Source organism: Chiloscyllium plagiosum, chromosome 6 (genome assembly GCF_004010195.1).
Source record: "Chiloscyllium plagiosum isolate BGI_BamShark_2017 chromosome 6, ASM401019v2, whole genome shotgun sequence".
Taxonomy (NCBI): Eukaryota; Metazoa; Chordata; class Chondrichthyes; order Orectolobiformes; family Hemiscylliidae; genus Chiloscyllium; species Chiloscyllium plagiosum.
In genome coordinates, this window is record NC_057715.1 from 554,664 (window position 1) to 562,354 (window position 7,691).

General features: G+C 41.3%; 1 protein-coding gene across 4 annotated transcripts in view; it reads left to right on the plus strand.

Moving 5' to 3' along the window:
* Positions 1-471: 471 nt before the first annotated feature.
* Positions 472-7,691, plus strand: part of birc2 (baculoviral IAP repeat containing 2) — a 36,187-nt gene continuing 28,967 nt past the window's right edge. Inside the window, exon 1 of one of the 4 annotated variants that reach the window (XM_043691123.1) lies at positions 472-596. The gene's annotated coding sequence lies outside the window, so the exon portion shown is untranslated. The other 3 variants (XM_043691122.1, XM_043691126.1, XM_043691124.1) reach the window with 3 other exon arrangements.

A 7,691-nucleotide genomic window follows, 5' to 3' on the forward strand; every position in this document is an offset into this window, starting at 1 on the left:
CTAATACTTTATGAATAAAGTTTGCAAAATCATATCACATAACACTTCCAATTTGAAATTATATGCATTGCAATACAGTTCAATTATTTTCACAAGTATGTATTGCACTCAGGTATCTAACTTTACTTGCAATTTACATGTTATATTTAAAAACTAATGTTAAACAGTGTGATGGGTGCAAACACTTAAGAAAAAAAAATACATGGGCTGCGGCTATTACAGGCAAAGCATCAGTGAAGGAGTGGTACTGAACATCGTGCCGCGTCATCAGTTTACATACCCATTCCTGAAACAAAAAAAAACAAACCAAGGTTGGAGAAACTCGGCATGACTGCGGAGTGAGAAACAAAGTGTACGTTTAGGCTCCAGTGACCCTTCCTGCCAAGTGGCGTTGGCATAGCAGGAGGCCAGGCCCAGCGGCTTTACTTTACCCTCCTCCTCCTCCTCCTCCTTTCCGATTCGCGGCTAGGGGAATGAGAGAAGGCGGGACAGAGGGGAAACCTGAGTGAAACTAGAATTGAAACTGGGGCTTTGGCAGCTGCGGAAAGTCCCGTGTCGAGGCCAATCAGCAACTGCCAACAATTTGAAAAAACCTGGTGAGTGGGCGGGAGGAGATTGTCCGTTAACGATCAGCGCGAGAGATCGAGCGGTTCCCGGAGTGTGAGGGGGAGAAAAAAGATCGAGTGATTTCTCGGAGTGTGAGGTGAATCAAGTAATTTTTGATAACAGGAGCAGTGAGAGAGACAGTGAGTATACCCAGCTGTTAATGGCGGAGTTTAAATCAGTGTTTTTTTGTTGCTGGTTGAAATGTAAAATGGCGGCTCTGGGCCGGGCCTCGCCTCTTTCAGTACTTTCCATATTAGTCCTGGCTGCTGCTGTGCCGAATTCAAGGAATTTCTGACTCATTTGCAGACATTGGGTCAAACGGAGTTTTTTGGAGTTAGATCACTTGCTTGTCAGTCCTCGCCCAATTCACGTTGCGTTTAATTTTTGGTTTAACTCGGGACCAACTGTCATCGTTCGGGTAAGTCGTCTGGATCTTTCCATTTTACTTCCCAGATCCTTTGTTCGTTGTCCGAGTTTGTGTAGACGGGACGCGCGATTCTGGAAAGACTGTTAAAGGTATTTTAGTTGATCTGTTCAGAGACTGGTGTGGAGCGGGCGGGGTTTGAACTTGGATCTTCTGACCTTCACGAGCACTGAGCCACAGGAACCTTCTAAAACAGATTTGCCTGCTGCAGGACTCCAACTTGTTAAACTTGTGTTAATGCCCAGGAATTAGACACATTAAGATCCAGACTTGGACATATGTTGCGATTTCTTCAGTGTGGAGAAAATGAGGATTGCAGATGCTGGAGATCTGTGGTGTGGTGTAGTGTTGGAATAGTACAGCTACTTCAGTGTCACTAGATCAGAGTTTTATTACCTCCTTAAGGACATTGGGGTCAACCCACAGCACATGGACTGCATTAGTTTCAGAAGGCAGCTCACTACCACCTTCTCAAGGGCAACTAGAGATGGTCAATAAATGTTAGTACAGTTGTGACGTTCACGTTCCAAGAGTGAATTGAAAAAACTATGTGAAGCTGATTTTAAACCTTTGTGGGGAGGGGGCATGTTGGGGCAGTAATGAAGGAGGGAGAAACTGATTTTAACAGGAGCTAGGTACTGTTTCGGTACAGGCCTGTCAAACTGGAAGGGATGTTTGCACCATTATTCAGTTCAAAAGCAGTCTGAATGCAAGCATGTTTAATTTTGTAGCTGAAAAAAGTATCAGTAGCTATATTAATGTAACAAACTTTTAACAATGGGGTGAGATTATTTTGGGGGTTCATTTTACATGATAAAGGTAAGACACTTATCACTCAGCTTCGGAAGTATGATTTACTGCTTATATGTAATAAAATTGCATTTTGTATGTTGAAGATCAATACACTTATAATATTTTAGTTGTTATGGAGTCATAGAAATGTACAGCGTGGAAACAGGCCCTTAAGTTCAACTTCTCCATGCCAACTAGATATCCAAAATTAATCTAGTCCCATTTGTCAGCACTTGGCCCATATCCCCCAAAACCTTTCCTATTCCTTTTTTTATCTTGATTCCTTTTAAATGTTGTAATTGTCCCAGCCTCTCCACTACCTCTGGCAACTCATTAGTTCAGAGAAATTTGGCTTGTTGAAGTTTTAAGCTGTTAAGAGATTAGTCACTGACTTTAAATCAGTGTAACATTCTGTTGTTAGCATAAATGGAACTACAAAAGTGTGCAGGTATTGGTTTAAAGACGGCAGCAGTTAAATTTGTAAATTCAATAAATATCTGGAATTAAGAGTCTAATGACAGTGAAACCATTGCCAATTGTCAGAACAACCCACCTAGGTTCCTTCCTTTAGCAAGGAAACTGCCATCATTTCCTGGTCTGGCTTAAATGTAACTTCAGACCCACTGCAATGTGGATAAGTTAACTGCCCTCTGAGATATTAGGGATGGGCAACAGATGATGGCTTAGTCAGAGGCACCTTCATCCGGTGAATGAATTTTAAAAAAGGGCTGCTCCTAGGATATATTGGTTAAGTTACACTTCCTGATAAAGCCGATTTACATGATTCAAATCTAGTATATTCCCTGAAATAGCCACTTTACTGGAAAATATTTTTTCCCCCGTATATTTACAAGTGACAATCTGACACAGTTTTGGTTATGGTAGAAATTTGGAGGAAACCTAAAAAAAATTAATTGGGATTTTTTAAAAAACCCAAAAGAACTATGGATGCTGGAAATCGGGAATGAAAACAGAAATTGTTGGGAAGACTCAGCACGTGTGCAGAGAAAGCGGAGTTGTCATTTCGGGTCCAGTGACTCTTTATTTTTTCTTTTATGACCATTTTTATTTTTGATTTTAATAAGGATGCCCGCTTGTAAGAAATCTGATTTTAAAATGACTGAAATTAGGAGAATTATTCCATTTCATGGTAAAGTCTTTATAATCCCAGAGGTCCATAGGGCTGTTTCCTATTAGCGGCCAGTTGATGGTGGTTTAACATGAGTGGTCATGCCTCATGCGAGGGGAGAGCTTGAGAAGGAATGACCTTCATGGTGTATCTTCAACCTATGGGGGAGCTTTACTAACTTACTGGTTCACAAGTGCTCGACAGAAAGATATGTTTTTAACTCATTGTCTGCTCACACTTCATCCAAATTCTATTTTTGTTAGCAATTTTATTAGTGGTGGTTTTGTATTGCCATCCACTTTTGAGAGTGAGACAAGGAGGTAGTCCCAAGCCTTCATTAGCCAGAACGTGACTTGAAACCATGTTGGAGCTGCATACGAGCCAATTGGCTAACCAGCTCCCATAAGTTGGCATGATTTGGAGATGCTGGTATTGAACTGGGGTGTACAAAGTTAAAAATCACACACTAGGGTATAGTCCAACAGGTTTAATTGGAAGCACTGGCTTTCAGAGCACTGCTCCTTCATCAGGTGGTTGTAGACCACAACTACCTGATGAAGGAACAGCGCTCCAATAGCTCATGCTCCCTATTAAACCTGTTGGACTATAACCTGATGTTGTGTGATTTTCAACTTTGTAATTTCCATAAGAGCTGGGCTGAACGGTTAAATTGCTTTATTGCTGTGAAAAGACTTATCACAGGGAAAAGACTTTGTCTATTTATCCTATCCATGCCCTTCATAATTTTGTAAATCTCTATAAGGTCACACCTCAGCCTCTGACACTCCAGGGGAAAAAAGCCCCAGCCTGTTCAGCCTCTCCCTATAGCTCAAATCCTCCAACCCTGCAACATTGTTGTAAATCTTTTCTGAACCCTTTCAAGTTTCACAACATCTTTCCAATAGGAATGAGACCAGAATTGCACACAATATTCCAACAGTGGCCGAACCAATGTCCTGTACAACCGCAACGTGACCTCCCAACTCCTGTACTCAATACTCAGACCAATAAAAGAAAGCATACCAAACGCCTACTTCACTGTCCTAGCCCCACTTTACTGGAGCTATAAACCTGCACTCCAAGCAACACTGCCTCGGACCTTACCATTGAGCGTACAAGTCCTGATAAGATTTGCTTTCCCAAAATACAGAACCTCGCATTTATCTGAATTAACCTCCATCTGCCACTTCTCAGCTCATTGGCCCATTTGGTCAAGATCCTATTGTGATTTGAGGTAACCTTCGCTGTCTACTACACCTCCAATTTTGGTGTCATCAACTGTACCTGTTATGCTCGCATCCAAATCATTTATTTAAATGACAAAAAGTAGAGGACCCTGCACCGATCGTTGTGGCACTCCATTGGTCACAGGCTTCCAGTCTGAAAAACAATCCTCCACCACCACCACCCCCTGTCTTCTACCTTTGAGCCAGTTCTGTATCCAAATGGCTAGTTCTCCCTGTATCCTGTGAGACCTAACCTTGACCGACGTCAGGTTCACTGGTCTATAGTTCCCTGGCTTGTTCTTTCCACCCTACTTAAACAGTGGCACCATGTTATTATTTTTGTGCAGCTATAATGAGTAGAAAATCAATCCCTTTTGATTTCCCCTGGTGAAATTAATTTTTGGCTATTTAAAAGGACAATTTGAAGCAGGTTCTTGAGAGGCATATTAGCAAATAAGACATCAAAAGAAAAGTCCTTATCTATAATAAAACAACAGTTTGCATGTTTATGCATCTTGAACGTAGAAGGACGTTCCAAAATACTTCATCGTAAGGTAATCAAACATAATGGACACCAAGACAAAAAAAGGATATATTAGGTAAGGAAACGGATTTTAAGGACCATGTTGGAAATAGATAGGGAGTGGAGTTGTGTGCCAGACTGAGTAATGAGATGCTAGACAAAGTTGGGTGTGGTGGAGAGAGGAGGTGATAGGGAGGAATTGTGTTTTTCTCCCACCCTGCTACTTTGCGTGTTCAACCCTGTAGTTTCTTCATTCTTCAAGGTTCGTTCCACCTTAAAGCTATTGATGAAATTGATTTCCACCAAGTTTCCAGCTTATGTTTCAAATCCCAAACTATGAAATATTGACCTAGAAATTCTGATCCAGGTCAGAAGCCTGATTGGACTAAAGATTTTGATCATTTCTACTCTGAAATGTCCTGAACATAAGCCTCCTATTAGGAAAACAGTTTGAGACCAATCCAGAAAACATTGCAACCAACTGTGGAGTTAATGAGCACAGAAGCCCCTCCCCCATCAGTAAGTGTGAAGTATCCACAGTTTAAATGTCCAGCATCTACTTTAACAGCTACTGTGAAAAGATAAATATATAATGGAAGGAACTGGTTGGCAGGTGGGCTGGAGGTAAGGTTGTGATGGATGTTCAGTTACCCAGATTTTAGTAAAGCATGTTTCTACTTATAACCTCTTCTGATTGTGTTTTTTATTTTATCCTGTTATCTGGAGAGAACACGTTCAGTCTAACACTTGGTTAAAACTGAACTATGCAGAAAGAATGAAAATAAAAAATTGTGGATGGCTGTACATCTGAAATGAAAACATTAAAATACTGGAGAAACTTAGAAGGTCTGGAAGCATCTTTGGAGAGAGAAGCAGGGCTCTTAAGAAATCATTTGTCATGCCCTCGCTGGGTAGCACACTGGAAATCAAACCCCATTGTTCCTTGGGTTGTCACTAAAGCTTTCAAAAAATTTTTATCTAAGTATGCAAAGTTCCCCCAGTTTTCCTGTCAGACTCAGATTGACAGAACATGTGGACCAGATTTCTAAACTAAACAACATTTTTTTTCATTCATGGGGTGTGGGCATCTCTGTCAAGGCCAGCTTTTATTGTCCAGAGAACAGCAAGAGTCAACTACATTGCCATGGGTCTGGAGTCACATGTAGGCAGGACCAGGTAAGGATGGCACATTTCTTTGCCTAAAGGAATTAGTGAACCAGAGAATCAACAGTGGTTTCATGGTCATCATTATTCCCTCAATTCCAGATTCTTTATTGATTCAAATTCCACCTCTTGCCATGGCAGGATTTGAATGCAGGTCCACAGAATATTAGCTGAGTTTCTGGATTAATAATCTAGTAATAATACCATGAGGCCAATGCCTCCTCAATGGGCTATGAGCTGTCCATAGATAAAAATCTGACACCCTTTTAAATCCCCCTATGCGTATACAGACAAGCAAAAAAAATCTTTGTTATGGGTGGAGGGAACAATATATACTGGGTAAATAATTTGATTACACACACCCCCTGGATTTGATTGAGTGTTGCTTTTGTATGCTCACAACTTCACAGGAAACACTGAGTGACTGGTTAAAAAATTATAAAGTTTGACTTGTTGGTTAAAAGTAACAGCTCACAGCAAATGCTGGGAGAAAATAAACTGGCTTTCTTCAGACTTTAGTTTTTTTTAAAAACTGGTCTGCCTCTTCATCAGTTGGAAGGCTGATCAGTATCATTTACACCCATCCAGGAGACAATCAGACAGTTGTTGTCAGGCTGATGGCCTTTGGCATCTGTAGCTGGTCACAATTCCACAAACCAATCATCAGCCTGTTGCTGACCAAACGTCACTTTGTTCACAGTCTCCTGGAGTTGCAGATCTGCGACCATCATCTCCCAAGGCTTGAACAAAGCAGCAGTGTGAACACCACTCTCATTGGGTTTCAGTAACCTTTTTAAAAATATAGACCTTTATTATGGTCTATTATGGTCTCTCTTCAGTCTACAACCAAAATCAAGTAAATTTTTTTTAAAATGTGGTCACATGCTGGACTTGACACATTAACTTTGTTTCTCTCTGCACAAACTGAGAAATAGATTTATTCGCTTTCGTGTGTTGTTCTTATTTTGGTTAATCATTTTGTTACATGAGATACAGAAATGCAATTAAGGGGAGATGATTCCTTGTGCAACTAATCCAGCGACTTGGGTAATGTTCTGTTGGCCATGTTTCAAATCACAGTATCATTTGTATATTAATGAATGCCATGGGACTTCAATGTAAGCACCTCTGACTAGAGTTGGAATCGGAAGGATACTCTCCACTAATTGGAGACCTGTCTGGCTCAAAGAAACATGGTTGAGGTTATTGGAGGTCGATCATCTCTATTCTACAATGCCTTTGCTGCAGTTTATCAGGGTGGTGTCCTTGGCCCTGCCATCCTCAGCTGGTTTGTTGATGACCTACCCTTCACCATAAGGTCCGGAGTACCATTCATGGCCTCGGGTACTGAAACAGTCAATGCCCAAAAGCATCAAGATCTGCACAATATCTGGTTTTGTGCTGACAAGTGACAAGTAACATTCATGCCATGCAAGTGCCAAACAATCTCTCTTTCCAACAAGAGAAAATGTAGCCATCGCCCCTTAATGTTACATGGTATCGCTATCACTGAATTCCACCACTATCAACATCCTGGGGATTGCCATTGATCAGAACCAGAGCTGGACTGGTCATAAGACCATAAGACATAGGAGTGGAAGTAAGGCCATTCAGCCCATCGAGTCCACTCCGCCATTCAATCATGGCTGATGGGCATTTCAACTCCACTTACCCACATTCTCCCCGTAGCCCTTAATTCCTTGTGACATCAAGAATTTATCAATCTCTGCCTTGAAGACATGTAGCGTCCTGGCCTCCACTGCACTCTGTGGCAATGAATTCCACAGGCCCACCACTCTCTGGCTGAAGAAATGTCTCCACATTTCT